The following is a 21,046-nucleotide window of genomic DNA, read 5'->3' on the forward strand; positions in this document are numbered from 1 at the left end:
ACTTGGAAGTGTCAACCCAGTTCAGCTGGAACAGTCATTCGACTCGCGGGAACCTTGAGGGGGTAAGTCTTTGCTGTACTGCTCTCTAACCACCTTACTAATGATCTCGTCAAGTGCATGCCGCCTCTAACCTAGCAAGCAACTGCGAAGGGAAGGCCCAAGGAAATCAGGAAGGTCATTGGTTGCTTTCATAGATGAGGCAATGGAGGTCAATGCAGGAACTGAACGTTTGATTGGTTGGTTCGATTAGGACATCTCATCGTTGGTGGTACTTGTTCGTCGGTGACGTTACGTCCAGCGGGTATTCTCGTATCTGGGAAATAGAATCCATCGCCACTTGATCGTCAGGTGCCCTGTGAAAGTTTCTGCAGGTGTGAGCTCTGTTTTTGGCGATGTGTTCCTTGATGCCCTCGCTGCCATGATGGGGGCGGGGGCGAGGTTGTCCATTTCTTGGTTCTTGTCTCACCCTTCGAAGGATTATCTGTGGACAGACGTACGTGGGATGTGGCGGTATATCTTGATGGGGATTAAGACAGGACAGAAAGCATAATGTAGAGGAGCAGCCAGAGTAGAAGACGGTTCTGGTTTTCTCCAAAGGGAATCAACATCCTTTTGCAAATAATCTCTCCCCTTTAGCCACATGTTTCATCACAACTTGGGTGATATTTACTTCTAACAAGAAGGGTGATAATGAATGCTGTTTATATTTTCATCTATAAGATGTATATAATTTTTATGTAAAAAATATATATTTTATATGAATATATGTATAAATATATGTGTATGTATGTATGTATGTATGTATACATACATATATATACATACATACATACATACATACATACATACATACATACATACATACATACATACATACATACAACCATTAAGCTACAAATGTCGTTTAATATCAACCTCGGAATAAACACCGAGGAGGAATTTTAAGTGAGAAGCGAAGAGACAGGCCAGTGGTCCACCTCACTGAAAAGTCGTCGTTCCCCCAACCATTCGGTGGTTCAAGTCCAGCTGGTGACGGATCGCTTGTCACTTATAAATTCCCCTTCGGTACTTATTCCGAGGTTGAGTGAATTTGATATTAAACCACATATGTGAATATAAATTATTTCTCGGCGTGTGACAAAATTCATATATATATATATATATATATATATATATATATATATATATATATATATATATATATATATGTGTGTGTGTGTGTGTGTGTGTGTGTATGTGTGTATATATATATATATATATATATATATATATATATATATATATATATATAAATATATATATAATATATATATATATATATGTATGTATGTATAAAACATATTGTGCTATTATTGCATCCATGGGTTCACTTTAAATTGTAAACTGTATGGTTAATGCGAATGCACCACCATAACCTGACTAATGATCTGTCAAGTAAAAACCCCTGATTACTTTCATTTGTAGAGTCAGCCAGATTTGGAGTCAGTGTTCTGTACCAAATAGATGAATGTATTCGGTTAACCAGAGCCTCATTGTCCTCTAGGGGTTTTTACAATTCTTGATTGTGCATTGTGCTGTAGCTTAATTTGTTCCCTCTTATGTCTGTATAGAGAAACAGTAATCTATTGCCCCCGGTAAAACATCAATCGGCCTAGAACAGTGATGTCTAATGACCTCTAAAGAGTGGGTTGCACTGGTGATGAGGTTTTTCTTTTGTCTCAGTGACTCTACAGTCTACACCTTTTACTTTTTACATTCTGGGTCCTCAGAGAGTGTGTAGTGAGAATGTAGTTGAAATTATGACGAAAAGCATAAGATTTTCCCATTAACTCAAAAACTAAGCATATTTGCTGTTTCATTATTTTTGAGCCATAAAAAGTAAATTTCAAAAATTAAAACTGTCTAATGTTTTTGGGGTTTGATTTCGGGAACTCTCATTTTTATGTTGTCTAACATTAATACCAGGATATGAAAAAAACTCTCAGCATGTGTAAGAGGATCCGAAAAACACCTGCTTAGTATATGGTGTCATCCTCCAAGCTGGCTTCTGTGGTTGACAGCTCTACCAGCTCACGATATTCGATAATTATCGTTTATATAACCCACTGCCCTGTATCAGTTGTGGTGCTTTGCTGCGATCTCATCTAACTTCATTTACATACAGGGATGTCGGCGTGACTCATTCTACTTCTCAGTCACTGGTTATCATGTCTAATACTCTATATACTTTTAGCGAGTAGGATCATCTTCATTAGTACTAACATCAACTCCCTAGAGTTGAATGTATATGAGCCAAACTCCAGTGACATGTCTCCTATGAAATATAATCTGCATTGGTTTTCGGTGAGCAAACTTCTCTTATCTGTAACAGGATATGATGATAACATCACCATTATATTCAGTACTCAAAACAATTGTTCTCAACACTTGTTGTCGATGTATTTTCTCATTTTCTCTCATCGTAATTAGTTGGCCGGCAAGTCGACGAGGGCCAACAATAATGACAAAAATCTGAGACAATATGAAAATGCAAAGAATAAAATTGCAAAATCGGCTTACAGTGCACTCAGACCAGAAAGTCTTTAGCAGCAAGAGAACACTTTTCGATGTATTTCTCACGCCCACATCGTTCATCCGGAAAATTCAAATTTGATGAAACAAAAGAGTACCGTCATTACAGTTTGGTAAACCTGCAGTCTTTGAGCCTTGCGGCTAAAAGAGCTCAAAAGTGATGGAATTGGAAAGTGCTGGAAATCCAACTGAAAATGGTCTGCTTCGGGCATGAATCTCTTCCTCTAGAATCATAACAGATTTAAGTCATCGACCATGCAGTTGAAAGATCTAGACAGCGAATGAGCGTTGTAATATACAATATAAAAAAAAAATTCTAAACTCTAAGGTGCCCCACAAACTGGAGTGGGCACTTTAGTGTAACCCAGCTTCTGGTTATCGGGGAGATTTAAATTTAAGTGATTCTTCGTACACGAGATTTTACAGGTTGGTAAGCAACTCTTAAGCCCTAAATTTCAGAGGCCTTGGCGAAAAACTTTTTCATGCTTATTTTTGTTAACTCTTCTTTCGTCTCGTTAGAAGTTCGGCCTAGCCCTTAAATGGGAATTTGTACTGAGTCAAGTTTTTTAAACTGCTTAGACCGAAAAGAACATATAACAGTGATCATCTGTGATTCAAAAGGTAATGTGTAATCCAAAACCTATCAGATGTAGACATCTGAATGACGTTGCATGAATTTCAGCGTGAATTACTTGATATTATGCATATGACAGAGAGCCCGTCTCTGTAAATGTAACATGAAAACATTTCTGCGAATTACCAAAACTGAAAGACAGTCTTGAAGTACTGAGCAGTTTACCAAGAATTGTTATAATTGGTTTTAAGAGAACGTGCACTGTATAGCTATCTAACAAAGGCAAAATTCAGTCTATGCATACCGAAAATCTGTTATGCCTTGCTTGCTTAGCTTGTCGTGAACCTGTCAAAGCATCTGGCCAAATTGTTTTGTAAAACATACAAGAATTAGAGAAGTATGATACATCACTATTAATGATTAAGTGAAGATTGTAACACCAATAAGTAATAAGGGCCTTGGATAAAACACGTTTGGCGTCAGGGAATGGACAAGTCAGACAATTTCGAACAGCGCGTTTTGATGTTGACGGATACTTTAATTCACAATCCCTTGGTTAGCTCATTTATCTTGAGGCCTCTTTTGAGATCTTTAGTTCAAGAGTCAAATTTACGTCAGTTATGGATTACATAAATCGTTGCAAAGATAGTTAACCATGATTTATGAATACTGTAAATAAACGTAGTACTGGTTGATATAATTTATCATTAACATGTTATTGCATTTGTTTAATCATTTTCAGAAATAAGGACCACCTTAGCATGTTCTAATAGATATTTGATAATCAACGTACCGGAAGCCCCCAAAAATAGTAAAATTACAGTGTGCTAACTGATACTTTATAAATAATTCAAGTCATTTAAATGATACAGTATTTGCTTTCATGTTAAAAATTTACATTAAAAGTCAACCAGTTAGTTTTTTTGCAATGAGCTTGAAATGATCTAGAGATGAGACTACACTCGCAGAATTTTGTTGTAAGATGTTAACTCTCTTAATTTTCTTGAGAATTTTTTATCTTGAGAAATCTTACAACATTGACGTGCACATTGGTCATTCAAAGGGAAATATATAATACCAGCTTATTGTATTCATTGCTGTAATCTTGATGCATTGATACATATGGTAAAAAAAATTTCATTTTGTTAAAATTGGTCCTTCGACTTTTGCCTGAATTACTCCACATATTTTTTATGCAATCTGCATCAAATAAGAAGAAAATCCGTCTTTCGAACGCAATAGAATGTTAACATTCTTTCACTAAGTTCTCAAGCAGTAAAACTTCAGAGATATCAAATATTACTTGGAATAGTTTTCGTATTTTATCACGAGTATAAGTAACTTCGAGTATAGCTCCACTCCTAAGTTATTTCTTAAAATTTCTACAATTACTGTTACTATTACTGCAAATGCCTTACTGCGATTACAGGAATTATTATTATTATTATTATTATTATTATTATTATTATTATTATTATTATTATTATTATTATTATTATTATTATTATTATTATTTCTGTGTTTTTTATACACTTCGGTAAGCCAGTGACCTCACAACAAGGCTATGTCCCTTGAACCTCACATATGGTTTTCCAAACATTTTCAGACTGGAACACTGATCTTTAGAGGCAATGTAATTGAATAAGTACTGTGAGATTAAAAACAATCCAGTTTCAAAAGAGAGAAAAAAATTTCTCTGCTTAGGTGGCCTAGACTGTAGCTGCTCAAGATATTGAGACGCCCCAAGTTCTACTACGACGAAGTAGCCGCAGTCTGGTAGAGAACTCCTGACAATAAAAACATCGTAAAATTGTAGTTGCAGACTCGCTTAAAGATTTTTAGCTTGATGAAAGCTTATCTATAATCGTCCTTGCTTTCAGCATATGAAAGGAAGCGTCGACAGGACAATTGTCATTAACAATAACTTGCAAACCACCGAAAGATTTCTAAGTTTTTTTTTTTTTTTTATCTCACTTCTCGAATGTGGTTGTGGCCGAAACTCACGAAATTTTCTGCGCTTATATGGAGTTCAGCCACAATGATTTATGTGATCCATTAAACTGTAATCTATTCAGGAATTAGCTCTTGCGATTAGCTTGATCATATATCTCATTTTATTGGTTACTATAGTCGGTTTCAACTCGTCTGCCTCCCCCCCCCCCCCCAACGGCTGACGATGTGGCATGCGTATGTGTAGCTCGCGACTGGCTGAATATCAATTTCCAGTATCGTTGGCTGCGTATGATGAATATTCAGACTGTTTCTTCGGTACCATATTTGAATGTTTTCATATATAAAAATCCTAGCACCTTCTTACGTGAATCATAAACGTGCCGACCCATACAAGCACAAGAAAGACGAGTCTCTATCAATCACAAGCGAATGATGGGCATTCAATAATGAAGTTTTATCTCACTGGTATAGCCCATACTACACGTAGACCTATGCCCAAAGACTGTTCAGATCACAAGATTTCCTAATCATTCCAACCTTATTCTGTGCATAATTTCATAGCATGAATATAAAAATAACTTAATCCCGATGCCAAAGTTATATCCACGTCCACAAACTGGAAAAATAATCTTTAATGATATTGACCGCTAGAACACGAAGCACTGACAACCGACCGATGGCCTATGCCAGGTATTTGATTTTACCGGCCTTCTTTCAAGCAGACTTTCGTTTTAAACCAGTCAAAATTACTTGCTCATTATAGCTATTATTTATTCATTCTATCTACGTGTCGTTTCAATGCCTTACATTTAAAAAAGAAATTTGTCTTGGCTAGTCTTTTATGCCGTACATACTTACAGTACGTCATTAGCACAAGGATGACGAAATCAATGAGATTTGAAACTTTTGCTGGATAATTCATTTAGCAAAATACTCCTGAAATTGCCCAGTCGTTGAGGTATGATAAAGATCTGTATGCTGAAAAAAAATTATGTAAATATACAGTTTTCTGGAAAGCAAACCTCATTACCATTGCCATACATTAACTGAAATTTCCCGCTTTCTAGCCAATGCTTCAGTGGTTGTTGTCGTCACCTACACCAGACAGCCTCTGGATGATATTTCATGCTATTTCGAATATTACCCTACTCATGTAATTTACATACAAGAAACCACTAAAATACATTTTATTAGCACTCGCATAGCCAGATGTCTGTCTACCCTCAATGAGATAAAGCTTATAACTATTGAAAGTCCACCGGTCGTTTGTGTTTGCTCTGCGCCCTATATCCGGATCTTGGCTCTCCGTAGAGACCTTGGTCTTGTAGGGTAGGGGTAGAATCGTTCAATGAGATTAAAATACTTCCTCATCATTCAGTACATTTGGCAACACTCTTCAAAAACTATGCCACATTTGCAATAAGTACGAGTTTTTGTTATCTTGTGGTAATGGAAACGGAATGGACAACATTTTAGTTGAAAAAAAAAAAAAATCTAGGTCAAATCTAAATAAGAATCCCTATTCAGTACAATCTATATGCTATGAATTTCGTAGATTTGACACTACTGCATTAATATACCTTTGCTCTGCTGTGGTATTCGACTTTGGTTTTACTATATAGCCTATGCGTATATGCCACATTACTCTTTTGGTGAGTGGACAGATGGAATGAAGCAAACTATAATTTGGTGCCCTGTTACTAAGATTGGGTTTCTTTAAGAGAAAAGCCACCCTGTTCTAAAAAGATTAAACGAAATTTAATGTAAAAAAAAAAAAATTTTAGCGTGAAGTGAAAATTTACCAACATGTGGTGTTCATGGCGTTTGAGCTTTTCATTGTGTTCTCCCAACAGATTCTGCTAAGGTATGATTTGGAGTTTCTTCGCATGATGCAGGTCTCATTCAAGATGTATGTGTGCCTATATGGAAGAAGGAGGCTAGAAGGGAGTTTTGGTGCTGGTGGTGAGGAGAAGGGAGACGACTCCTTCGTCCTCAGATCCTTAATCAGCTTTTTCTGATTCTGTCAGCTGCATATCTTTAAGCTCACACAAGTTATGTTATGGTATCTCTTAAAAAAAAAACTACTCTATGTAAATTTGCTATCGAAATGCACTATTAATAAGCGTAATAACCTGGGACTAACTATTTTCAGTAATTTACCATCAGAATATTTCCTAGAGTTAAGCATTTTATTCAAGGTTGCTGTTTCCAGCTTCTTCCCATATACTGTATAAAATACCACTAATTTGTCCATATGTAGAATTTAACAAACCACAACCACAAAGCAACAGAAACAAATGAGCTGTTGTCAACTGCTCACTTCAGTTATCTGTGCATTGCTCTCCCTGCTCAGAGTTTTGAGATTAAATTCAAAACACAACTGTATCTTTTGACAAAGTTCAGCAATGAGCATCATGTGGGCACTAATAAAAGGGAAACACTTAAAAATTTTATCATTATATATATATATATATATATATATATATATATATATATATATATATATATATATAATATACATAATATATATACATATATACAGTATTTATATAATATATATATATATTTATATATATATATATATATATATATATATATATATATATATATATATATATATATATATATATATATATGTATATAGTTTGCAATAAATGCATTGTGTAAGGTGTAAGGGAAATAGTTATAATCTATACAACAGATGGCGTTAGTGTCAATGTATTCAGTCGTTCCTCCTGTTTGTAGACTTGGAGATCGTTGTTAAGTGTGTACCAAAGGAGTTTTTGTTTTTGTTTTTGTGAATTTGTGCTGTGGTTGACAAACGCACGAGTCTCCCAGTGAGTAAAATAATTTTTATTGATATTGTTTATGCAGTGATCTTGTAAATAGTATTTTTTCTTGACAAGTGTTATGAGAATCAAATTGTTAGCGTAATGTTTCCTTTCAAATTGTAAGTTAAATTATACTTAAAATGTGTCCTTTCAAATTGTAAGTTTGTGTCCTTTTAAATCGTAGGTGTGATGTTTCCTTTTTGGCAGGTTGCCCATTGTGGGATGCCCAGCATAGTGGTTTGTGTGCTGCTGTAGTGCCATTGCAAGCTGTAAATGGCCTGAGGTGCATGAATTAGGAAATATGGCGCTGTTTAAGGTAAACTACTGGTCAATTACATCTTGATACGGCACGCTGAACAGGTATTTGAAGTTTTCTTGTAGGTGTTAATAGAATTTTTTTTATATGATGCTGTGTAACAATGAGTTCATGCTTCAAGTGGAGTTGTAAATATTTATGCAGTTGCAGAATCAAAAGTTTTAACCCAGGGTGTTAGTGTTTTTTTTTCTTAAATGTAATTACCGTATGTAATTTGGTTATGTGGTGAAGGGTAATTCATAATTTTACTAGAGAATTTTGTGATGAATATATTGTACAGTGGTTGTGTCTATCCTTCATCCAAATAACGTGAAACATTGTTAAATGACTATCCTGACATAAGACATGTCCGGATGAAGGAGAGGTTCTGCAGGCATGGGTGAGATGGGGGAATTTTTCCCTTGTGTAGCGGTGACAGTCACAGGGGAACTTTAACAATTATAGGATCATAACATTACTTACCACACCAAGGAGGTGTATATAGTCTGATTTTGATCGAGAAACTAGGACAGATGACAGGATTGATAGGGGGAGAACAATGTGGGTTAGACAATGAAAAGGGTGTGTAAGGTGTCAAAGAAACGAGCAGGTAAAAGTTACTGCTACTTTATTACAGATCCAGGCAGCTTATATAGCGGCCGACTGACGCCGGCCCGCGAGAGACAATGGAATTGACTGTGACCTGAGGTCGAAACAATAAACAATAATATACAGTGAACGAGTACAAATTACAATACAAAACATACAGAGCTACAATATGGAGGTAATTCTAAGCCCGCTGTCCGCGGTGAGGTAGCCTATGGCAGTTGACGTTTTTCTATAGAACCTGACCTGCTGAACAAGAATTTCAAGTAAAATTTTGTCGGTCGGCTGTAACTGAAGCGTAATTGACACTTGAAGACTGCACACCGGTACGTGGGTCCCCTGCACTGGCGCATACAGCTCAAGGGTAAATTACAGTTCAGCTGCAGCCGACGGGCAAAATGTTACCCTAAACTCATGCAAAGCAAGCAAAGCAACACTGAAAAACGTCAACTGCCACAGGCTACCTCAACTGCACACTAACCGTTGCTTGTGATCGGGGCGAAGAAACATAAACGGTAAACAAATCCGCCATCTTGGGTTACGTAACCACTAGGGAGCCATATGTTCAGCAAGCGGGGGGAAGTTGGGGTACTGCACAAAAGGTACAAGTTGGTAAAGTGACGTAGGACTGTTATGTTGAAACATGGCGGTAAATGACAGTTACCAAAAAAATAATAATGCTCCTACGTGAAAAGCACTAAAACCTAATAACACCAAAACACAGGTGACCTAACTACCTAATAATAAAGAAGATAGTTTAGGAACCTTACCTTAAAGGGGTGGAGGATACAACTCAGCCGCCGCCTTTACGAACGCGTGGAGCCTCGTCTTCGGGTCATCGAAGTGGATTTTAAAATATGCCACTGCCAAGTACCCGACGAAGTTGTACCTCCTACGTCCGTACCTAGGCGTCGTCTCACGAAGTTCCTCCACCTCCTCTCAATAGTGTTTGTATGAGCACCAGTTACTGGTTCCACAAAGTTCATGGAGTGGTTGACGGTTAAGTGTACGTAGCCTTCGTCCTTCAGGCAGTCATAAGCTCTCCAGCAATCAGATACAATAGTTGTCCCCGGTACAATGTAGTCCTTGATGACAGCAAGCAAAGTCGTGCTAGTTCTGTTGTCTACTGGCACCACAAAAACTCTCGAGTCTGCCTGCAGACACCACCAAAAACCCACTGGCCTTTAATGACCCTGCCTACATTATACTTGTAAGCGCTTACAAACTTTGCTTCGTCAATCTCAACAGTTGTACCGGGGCCACCTATTTGCTTCTTCTGCCGGATACACCAATTTACTATGACCTGAAACCAAAAATTCGGTTAGGGGGAAGTGAATAAAGGTTGATCACAAAACCATCCACTGAAAAAAATAAAACCAAAAAATTTACTTCCTGCAGTAGCTGGACCAGTCATTAATAGCTACGTCACTTAAACCTAGTTCTGTCCTCACAACCCTATAGTTAAAGAAGTCACTAACATAAATGTAAGTGAAGAAGAGGACAGTCTCAGCATCCATGAGGGACCCAGAAAACCAGGTGCCCTTAAACAATGAGAGGTAGAAATTGCACCACCTTCTCTTCTGCTTCTGGCTTGGGGCATACGACCTGTCACACCTGAAAGTAAGGGGAAAAAAGGCAAATTGCTCATTACAACCCTCAAAAATGAAAATATAATGAACGTACACAACCAATGGTATAGCTCTTTAAGGAATATTTTAGCCTACTTTAGTTTTGAAAACTGCATTGCAGTTAGATGTAAAAATCAACAGGTAAGGTGTAACTAATAACCTGAATGCCTTCTTCTGCAGGTCAACCCTACACTCCTTGCCACAGTGAAGGCAAAAGGCTTGTTTCCTCAAAAGGCCGTGGTCTTGCGAGAATTCTATAAGGCGTTCATAATGCCCTGAGTAATAAGAAGAGAAATCCTTGTAACTAAGGAAGCAATTCGCACAGGTAAGTGGCAAATTCCCCTTGGTTACAGGCTCAGAAGAGCAGGAGGTTCCGGGAGTCACGTCCGCCATCGTGCTGGGTTGAAGGGTGAGTGAACTGTGCCGGTGAACTGCACCGGAACAGGGTAGGAAGGATGAAGTTGGGGGGGCTAAAAGTGTATTTCTGCTTTCAGTTTTGGGGTAGCGGAACGGCGCTGCGCGCCTTATCCGCATTTTTAAAATAATCTGGCAGGCTCGTATGCTCTGGCAAGCGGTAATATTGCGCTGCGCGCGCCAACCACAGGGCTTACAAAATATGTAAAAAAAGGTTTCTGTTAACGTCACTGAGAGAAAGTGGTAGCGAAACGTCCTGCAAGACCCTTCTCCTCCTACCCCAATATACATGCTTCAGGTGTCTGCCGACAAATGTAAAGTAATTTTGTAAGTTATTTATGGTAAAATCATGTTGCGAAGAGACGTCAATATATTTGTGAACGGAAAAGTGCTGGAAGAAGGTTGTAGGCACAAGCTACAATGTATAGGAAACTGTTATAAAACAGTTGAGCAAAAGGAATACATGTAACTGAGTTTATGTATCCCCAAATTCTCCACCTGGGTGAAACGTAATGTTGGGGTAACGTTGCAACGTGATTGGTTGGGTACAGCCACCCGCCAAAAAACCCACCAACTACTCTCTCAATTGGAGGCATTGGTTGAACCGAAAGCTCCCCTGTAAGACCGCGCATGCGTGACATGGCCTGGAATCAGCAGTAGTAGTGATATGTGAAAAGTACCTTTGTAATGGCTCGTGCTGTCCATTTATTCCAACTTATTTTTACGCTTGTTTTTCGTGTTCCAAGTGACATAAATAACTGGAAATACAACAATAAGTTGCCCAAACCTTTTCCCAAGTTATTTACCCCACCCAGAACCCCGGATTCCCAACGGGTCCCCCTCACCGTGAGCTATTCTCGAAAGTGTTTTTACCCACCCAGGACCCAGATTCCCAACCGGTCCCCCTTACCGTCGGCTACAGTTCTAAGGTAATTTACAGCTTAATTACAGCCGAGCGACAAAATATTACTTTAAATTCTTGTTCAGCAAGTAAAGTTCTATAGAAAAATGTCGACTGCCATAACCTAGCCCACCGCGGACAGCCGGCTTAGATCTACCAATATGGATACAGTCTTGATGCCTGTGAATGAAGAAACATGTGATACACAATGTGTGACATTTGTATAAATACGCATAAAGTAAAAATGATTAAAATGCATGACCTGGCACGTTTTAGGCGTGACTAATTGAGCTTGAAGAAAATGGGAAGTCACCAAAGAAAACAAGCTCAGAGGAGACTTAATTAATGGCGCCGCCGAAGACTATCCTGGCGCCGATGTGGTGACTTTACAAATACTCCCAAAACGAGGGACGCGTCCTGACTAATCCCCTGTATCTGCTGGGACGCTGAAGGGTGCCGCGGCTCCTTGAAGATAACGGAGGGGCCTCCCGCCTGTGAGGCTGCTGGTTGGGCGGTCCCTTCCTGGGCGGCGGCGCGCCTGCGGGGTGAGGGCGTGCTGGAGTGCGGTTGGGCAGAAGGGTGCTGCGTCGCTGCCGGGACTCTCCGACAGGAAGGCGGGCTTTAACCGGTCTATGGAAACCCAGTCGTCCTTGCCTGGGAGTGCCAGCTGGAACACCTTGCTGTTCCGTTCCAGCACGCGGAAGGGTTCCCTGTAGGGCTTAGTTAGTGGTGGACGGACGGCGTCGACTCTGACGAAGACGTGGGTGGCGGATGACAGCTGTGGCGGCATGAAGGTGGTTGCTTTGTCGATGTATGAGCGCCTGCAAGGGGCGAACTTGCCGCCACGTCGCGGAGCCTCTGCAGTGATGGGGAGTGGCGTTCATCCGTCACGAGCTCTCCCGGCACCACGAGGGTTCCCCATAGGTTTGTTCAGCTGCGAATGGGGTGCCGTCGGCTCTGGGGCGGTCCTCAACCCGAGGAGGACCCACGGCAGCTGATGTTTCCAGTCCTCGGTGGTGCAGCGGGCCATGAGGGATGACTTTAGGGACCTGTGGAACCGTTCGACCAGGCCGTTGGCCGCTGGGTTGTACGCTGTGGTGGTGTGGTGCGTGGTTCCCAGCAGTTGAGCCAGGGCAGACCACAACTCGGAGAGGAAAGCGGGGCCCCTGTCGGTTGTGATGTGGTCCAGGGCCGGCGGCTAACCCAACTGGAGAGCAGGGCCTCATGCACGCGCTGGCGGTGGCTTCTTGCATGGGTGTGGCTTGGGCCACCTCGTCGAACGGTCTACCACCGTCAGGAGGTATCTGGATCCGCCTGATGGGGAAGGGCCCGACGACGTCGATGTGGATGTGGCCGGGCGGCGCCCTGGCTGTGGGAACTCGCCTACCCCGACTGCGTGTGACGACCCACCTTACTGGTCTGGCACTGCAGGCACTGTTTTGCCCAGGCCGTGGCGTCCTTTTGCACCCCGTGCCAGACGAACTTTTTTGAAAGCAGTTTGGCCGTGGTCCTGCCGGAGGGGTGTGAGAGGCCGTGAATTATGTCGAATACCTGGCGGCGGCGTGAGGCTGGAACCAAAGGGCGGGGCTGACCTGTGCTGATGTCACAGAGCAGGCTGGGGCCTTTGGGGCGAGGTCACGTCCCGCCACTTGAGGGATGTGATGGCGGTGTGGTATGCTGGGGTTTCTGGGTCAGCGGCCTGTTCTCTGGCAAGGTCCTGGTAATCTACACCAAGCTGCACTGCGTTCAACTCGACTCTGGAGAGGGCGTCTGCTACGGATTTTTCTTGCCGGGGAGGTACCTGACGGAACAGGTAAATTCGGCTATGGCTGAGAGGTGGCGCTGCTGTCTGGAAGACCATGCGTCCCCCTGCTTCGTGAAGGCGTGAACCAGTGGCTGGTGGTCTGTGAAGATTGTGAAGGGCGTCCTCCAGGAGGAACTTGAAGTGCCGAACTGCGCGGTACATCGCGCAGAGTTCCCTGTCGTCGAAGGTGCTGTAGCGGGTCTCTGCGGGACTGAACTTCTTGCTGAAGAAGGCGATGGGCTGGGGCGCCGTTGATGATTTGCTCCAGAACAGCACCGCAGGCGACGTTACTGGCGTCTGTCGTCAGCTGGAGGGGGGCCTTGGGATCCTGGTGTGCCAAGGCGGTTGCCTTGGTGAGGGCGGCCTTCGTCAGGGAAAAGGCCTGCTGCTGGCTGGGTCCCCAAGACAGGGACTTCGGTTGGCCTTTTAGGACTTCCGTCAGGGGGGCCGTGGTGTGCGCGATCCCGGGGATGAACCGCCTGTAGAAGTTTACCATCCCAAGGAACTCCTGGACGGCCTTGATGGAGGTGGGTGTCGGGAACTTGGCTCGGCTGCTGCTACTTTCGATGTAAGAGGGCGGACGCCTGTCGGAGACACCTCGTGACCCAGGAATTCTGCTTTCTGGACGCCGAAGGTACACTTGTCGAAACGGGACGACAAGGCCGTTCTCTTGGAGGCGCTGGAGGACTGCTTTGATGTGTCTCTGGTGTTCGCTGTGAGACCTGGAAAATATGAGAATGTCGTCGACGTAGCAGACGCAGAATTTTAGGTCCCCAGGATGCTGTCCATGAGCTGCTGAAAGGTGGCCCCGGCGTTCCTCAGCCCGAAGGTGGAGAAGGCGAACACATAGGACCCGAAGGGCGTGATGATGGCTGTCTTTGGTATGTCCTCTGGCGCAACAGGTACCTGGAAATAAGATTTAAGAAGGTCCAATTTAGTGAATATTTTGGCCCCGTGAAAGGAGGCCGTGAGGTCTTGCATGTTGGGTAGAGGGTAGTGGTCGGGCTCTGTTGCAATGTTGAGCCGCCTGTAGTCGCCGCAGAGTCTCCAGGAGCCGTCCAGTTTCTGCACCATGTGGAGGGGGAGGCCCATGGACTGGAGGCTTTCCTGCAGATGCCCATCTGTTCCATCTCCGCACGAATGCTTTTTTGCCTCCTGAAGGCGCTGAGGGGGAAGCCTGCGGAACCGCATGTGTCGGGGCCCTTTAGTCACTATATGGTGGTATATGCCGTGCTTGGCTGGGGCCCCGGGGACTTGGCAAAGCTCGGGCTTAAATACCTCAGGGAACTCCGACAGTAGGTGTGCATACTGGTGGGGGGCGACGGCGCTGATGGTGGGTCTGGGTCCCGCCGTTAACGGGAGAGACCGGCAGGAGTCGGTATCGAGGAGGCGCTTGCGCCCCACGCCGACTAGCAGGCCGAAGTGCGCCAGAAAATCGGCCCCCAGGAGTGGGGTTCCTCGTCCGCGACGATGAAGTCCCAGGAGTAACTCTGGCCAGGATGGAGATCGACAGGAGCCTGGTGCCGTAGGAGAGGATGGGGTTCCGTTGGCGGCCGTCAGGAAAGCGGCCGGGTCTGGTGTCTGGTTGCGGTCCTCTCTGGATGCTGGGAAGACCGATTTAAAGGCCCCTGTGTCGACCAGCATCATCCTGCCGGAGACGGTGTCGCGGACGTAAAAACCTACTGTTTTGAGGCCCTGGGTTCTTCGGCTGCCATGGCGGCCTGTCCTGCTGGTCGCCGCCACCCCGTTTTTGAACGGGCGAACGAGCAGGGCGGCAGGCAGTTTCGGGCGTCCTTTCCGAACCACTTGTGGTAGCGACAGAAGCCCAGGACCTCCATCTGCTGTGGTTCGGTGGACGTCTGTTGGCGATGGCGTTGATGGGCTGCTCTACGTCCTCTTCAGGCTGGATGGAGCTGACCGGCTGTGTGGCCGGTTTTAGCCGCTGTGAAGCCTTGACGGAGTCTGTGAGGTGTTGCGCCGTCTCTATGAGGTCCTCGACAGGCATGGTGTAGGGGTGAGCGATCTGGTTGCGTGACTCCGGGAGGAGTTGGCGGCTGTAGATTTCCCGTGTGAAGCTTATCTCCTGCCGCTTCTTTGTGCCACCCAAGTCTGGTAGTGACAGGAGATCTACGACCATGCCCTGCGTCTCTTGAATTGAGGTCGTGGCGTGGGTTTATGGCAAGGTCGATAGCACGGGCGGCCCGCTCGGCGATGGGCAGGGAGCAAGCTTCGAGGAGGAACTTTTTGTGGTGCTGTATGTGAGGGTGTGTGTTTCGGGTACTCGCGAGATGAGTTTTCTGTACACGTCCTCCGGAAGGGCGTTGAGCACTGTGTCGGCCTGTAGGATTTCGTCCGTCAGGTCCGCGATTCTGAAGTGGCTCTCCACCCTGCGCAGCCACATCGATGGGTTCCCCTGCGTGAACGGGCGGCAGCTTTACGGTGAGGGCGGCCAGCGATTGTGTTGCCCGGCCGTCGTGTGTTCGGGGCGCTGGTGTGGAGTTGCGGGAGGGCCTCGATGCTGGGGCGGGCGCGGGTGTGATGGGAGGTAGGTAAACCTCCGAGTCCGCGGGGTCCGCGTTTAACTGCATGAAGGAGGGGATATCCGGCGTCCATGCTCGCTCCTTTGACCCTTTACTGGAGTGGGGTACTCGCGTCAGTACGCACTTTCGTGCGCCGTGTGGTTCCGCTAGTGACGCTGGTGGGGTACGCCGACGAGTCAGCACGCTCAAACGCTGGTTACAGCGCCGTGTTTAGGCCGCTAAGAGCGTTTTGGAGAAATCCTGGAGCCAAGACTAAGTCGCCGTGTGAGTCCGCTAATGGCTCCGGGATACTCCGGGGGTCACCACTGTAAGGTGTCAAAGAAACGAGCAGGTAAAAGTTACTGCTACTTTATTACAGATCCAGGCAGCTTATATAGCGGCCGACTGACGCCGCCCGCGAGAGACAATGGAATTGACTGTGACCTGAGGTCGAAACAATAAACAATAATATACAGTGAACGAGTACAAATTACAATACAAAAACATACAGAGCTACAATATGGATACAGTCTTGATGCCTGTGAATGAAGAAACATGTGATACACAATGTGTGACATTTGTATAAATACGCATAAAGTAAAAATGATTAAAATGCGTGACCTGGCACGTTTTAGGCATGACTAATTGAGCTTGAAGAAAATGGGAAGTCACCAAAGAAAACAAGCTCAGCGGAGACTTAATTAATGGCGCCGCCGAAACACTATCCTGGCGCCGATGTGGTGACTTTACAGGTGTGGATTGTGTTTTGAGAAACGCTTGTTTGAGACGTTTGAAAGTAAAGGCAAAATGCTCTATGTGGCTTACTTGGACGTTGCCACATTTTTTAGCGAAAATTATATTTAAATTTTAAGAGATTTGACAAATAGTGTTAGCAGGCAGACACCCACATATAATCTGATATTCATGATGGTTTTAGCTTAATTTCTTTCTGCTTATCATAAATATTTTCATGTCGTATAAATTTACTGTGTTTTGTATATTTGCCAATAAATATACAATTTGCTATCTTTATTACATATCTATTACCATATAATGTTAACTGTAATTGTAATTTTGTAATTTGAGAGAGAAACAGAGATCGTGCGTGATGCTCGAGCAGAGAACTAAACTAACTCATGAAAACTGCTTTAGATTTTATATAGCCTACTAGCTAACCAACCCGGAGCTGCTCGGGAAAACTCTGAATAACAACCGAGAAACTCTCTCTCTCTCTCTCTCTCTCTCTCTCTCTCTCTCTCTCTCTCTCTCTCTCTCTCTCTCTCTCTCTCTCATGTTAAGATAATTGCTTCAATTACATTGCCCAGCATTTTTGACATTCTATATTTTACCCCTCCTCTCCCCCACTTCCTACTGGGGCTGAACTTTGACTTAAAGGACATCGGGAGTGTCATTATTCATCTCATCGAGCTTGAAAACTATGGATTAGATGCTAATATCTGTCATTTTTTGTTATTTGTACATGTCATGAGTTTCCTACCCCTTCTCACCACCACTTGCTAGTGGGGCTGAACTTGGACTTAGAGGGCATTGGGAGTGTCACTATTCATCTCAGCGACCTCAAAAATTATGGATTAGACATTATAATATCTGTCATTTTTGGTTATTTTTACATGTCACAACCTTCCTACCCCCTCCTCCCCAACTTCCTATCGGGGCTGAACTTGGACTTAGGGGCATCAGGAGTGTAAGTGTAACTATTCATCTCAGTGACCTCAAATACTATGGATTAGACACTTAATATCTGTAATTTTTGGTTATTTTTATGTCACCCCCTTCCCACCCTTCTCACCCAACTTTCCTATCAGGGTTGAACTTCGACTTAAAGGGCATTGGGAGTGTCACTGTTCATCTCAGTGAGCTCGAAAACTATGGATTAGATCGTAATATCTGTCATTTTTGGTTATTTTTACATGCCACCCCCTTCCCACCCCTTCTCTCCCCCCTGCCTATCGGGGCTGAACTTGGACTTGAAGGGCACTGGGAGTGTCACTATTCATCTCAGCGACCTCAAAAACTATGGATTAGACACTAAGGATCATGTCAAGATTAGTGAACCCAACATCTCCATGTCAAGAATAGCGAACCCAATGATCCCCATGTAAAGAATGGCCAACTCTTTCCGGTCCTAACTCTAATTCCACATGAGGTCTAGTACTAAACATGGCAAAACAATGATTCATCTACACTGTTTTGCTGTGTTTAGTACTAGCCTCTGGGGACCAAATGTATTTCGCCTTTAGTACTAACCCCTGGGGATCAAATGTCCGGTACTGAAGTGTTCATGTCTAGAACAGCAAACCCAATTATTCCCATGTAAAGAATAACAAACCCAATAATCTTCTTGTAAAGAATAGCAAACCCTGCTGTGAGTGGGTTCGCTAATCTTAACATGATCTGACACTGTCATTTTCAGTTATTTTTACATGTCAACCCATTCTCACCCCTCCCTCCTATTGGGGCTGAACTTGGACTTCAGGGGCATTGGAAGTGTCACTATTCATCTCCCACCCTTCCTGTTGGAGCTGAACTTGGACTTAAAGGGCATTGGGATTGTCATTATTCGAATAATCTAAGCGACCTAGAAAACTATGGATGAGACACTTAATATCTGTCATTTATGGTTATTTTTACATGTCACCCCTTCCCACTCCTTTTCACCCACCCCCCTTTTCCTATTGGGGCTGAACCTGGACGTAAAAGGCATTGGGAGTGTCACTATTCATCCCAGCGACCTTGAAAAATATGGATTAGACATTAATATCTGTCATTTTTGTTATTTTTACATGTCACCCCCTTCCCACAAACCCCCCTTTGGTGCTAGTGATGTCTTACCCCCACATTGTTCTTTTCGAGATAGTAAGTCATATGTATACCAAGTTTGGTTGAAATTGCTCAGTGCATCTCAGTGTGGATGTGGAACATGCACACATACATACATCCGATTTTATATATATAGATATTTGCTCATCAATTTACTCAGGGCATCTTGTGTTCAGTTTTTAACTGTAATTTTGCATTATCATGTTAGCTTTCATTGTAATTTGAGAGAGAGAGAGAGAGAGAGTAAAAGGCATTGGGAGTGTCACTATTCATCCCAGCGACCTTGAAAAATATGGATTAGACATTAATATCTGTCATTTTTGTTATTTTTACATGTCACCCCCTTCCCACAAACCTCCCTTTGGTGCTAGTGATGTCTTATCCCCACATTGTTCTTTTCGAGATAGTAAGTCATATGTATACCAAGTTTGGTTGAAATTGCTCAGTGCATCTCAGTGTGTATGTGGAACATGCACACATACATACATCCGATTTTATATATATAGATATTTGCTCATCAATTTACTCAGGGCATCTTGTGTTCAGTTTTTAACTGTAATTTTGCATTATCATGTTAGCTTTCATTGTAATTTGAGAGAGAGAGAGAGAGAGAGAGAGAGAGAGAGAGAGAGAGAGAGAGAGAGAGGCTCAGGCAGGGAAATGAAACTGCGTGAAATTTCGCATACTTTACCCATAATTTTACTGAGGGAATATTGCTTTTTTTTATTCTCTTGTATTACCATATGTTAGCTGTAACTGCAGTTTTGCAATACCAAGTATTAAAATATTATACTCGAAAGATTAGCTAGTATTTTTGAGAGCAGTACGGCGAACAGACCACTCGCCAGGCCAAAACTCTTCAGGCAGCGCAGTCCTCTACTCACCGCTAGATCTGTTCACTTACAACTAGCTGTGGTGAGTCCGGAGAATTTTTAAGGATTTTTTTTATATTATGTTTGTGCACGTCATTCTCTTTCCACTGATGTGTTGTTAAATTTACCGACCTCAAAGTTCGCCCGGTTAGGGGATTTTGTTAATGTATATTCAGCCCGGCCAGTAAGGGTGAGGCAGTGATTCAAATATAGTTTTTAATTCGCTTCTCTGGTCCTTTGCATTTCAAAGACTTGTCTCCTGCGAGGCTTCTCATTACCTGGTCCCTGGATAGGTTTATTTTGCCCTGTTGTCTTGGTTCAGTAGTCCTATTGCAACCACACCTCAATCCTTCTTGGCATCCCGGCTCTCTTAGACGGGGACAACGTTCATCACTCTCACATTTAGCCGTCAATGTTGTTTCCTGGGTTGTTATTTCGGACCAAAAATGAGGACCCTTTAAAGAAGAAATTCCTTATTCTTCTAAGGGAATTCAGAATTACAGATAAAACAATATGCCCTCTCCAAGTACTCCAGTTTAACTTAGATGTCATTGTAAACGTCCCAGATGGACCTTCTTCTTACACCCTATCACAAACAAGCCACTTTCTCTACATGGGCTGAGAAGGAAAAAGCTTTATTTGGTAGCTGCTTTGAGTTCTCAAACCCACCCGCTTTCAGTAATGAAAAGGCACGCATGGGAATTTGTGGTGAGTATTCTTTCTTTCACAGGCCTGGCGAGTAATGGAGTTCTTAGCCAGTTTGCCCACTGTCGTCACATCTCTGTGAGAAGAATGAAGGCTATCAAAGGCACTATTCTGGCCAAGACCAACTGAGAGAATTCTTTGACATTTGTTGGTCTGCCTTAAGGAATAAAAACTTGGAATATAAAATTTAGGACAAAGGCCAAGCGCTGGGACCTGTGAGGTCATTCAGCACTGGTAATGATGAAACAATTCTTATGAGAGGGTGGAAACCAAGATGAAAGAAAGAGAACATGAACAGAGGTATAGTAAAATGAACGAACAGAGGTATAGTAAAATGAACGAAAGGGGTTGCAGCTAGGGGCCGAAGTGACACTGCAAAGAACTTTTAAGTAATGCACTGCGTGAGGTACACTGACGGCACTACCCCCTTAATTAAGGGGCCTGTCTTACGGAGCCCTGGGGGAACCATGAGAGTAACTTCTTTCAAGGGACTCGCAGTCGTTACCAAAAATAGGTTTTTCCTAAGTCAAAA

Source organism: Macrobrachium rosenbergii, chromosome 12, assembly GCF_040412425.1.
Source record: "Macrobrachium rosenbergii isolate ZJJX-2024 chromosome 12, ASM4041242v1, whole genome shotgun sequence".
NCBI lineage: Eukaryota > Metazoa > Arthropoda > Malacostraca > Decapoda > Palaemonidae > Macrobrachium > Macrobrachium rosenbergii.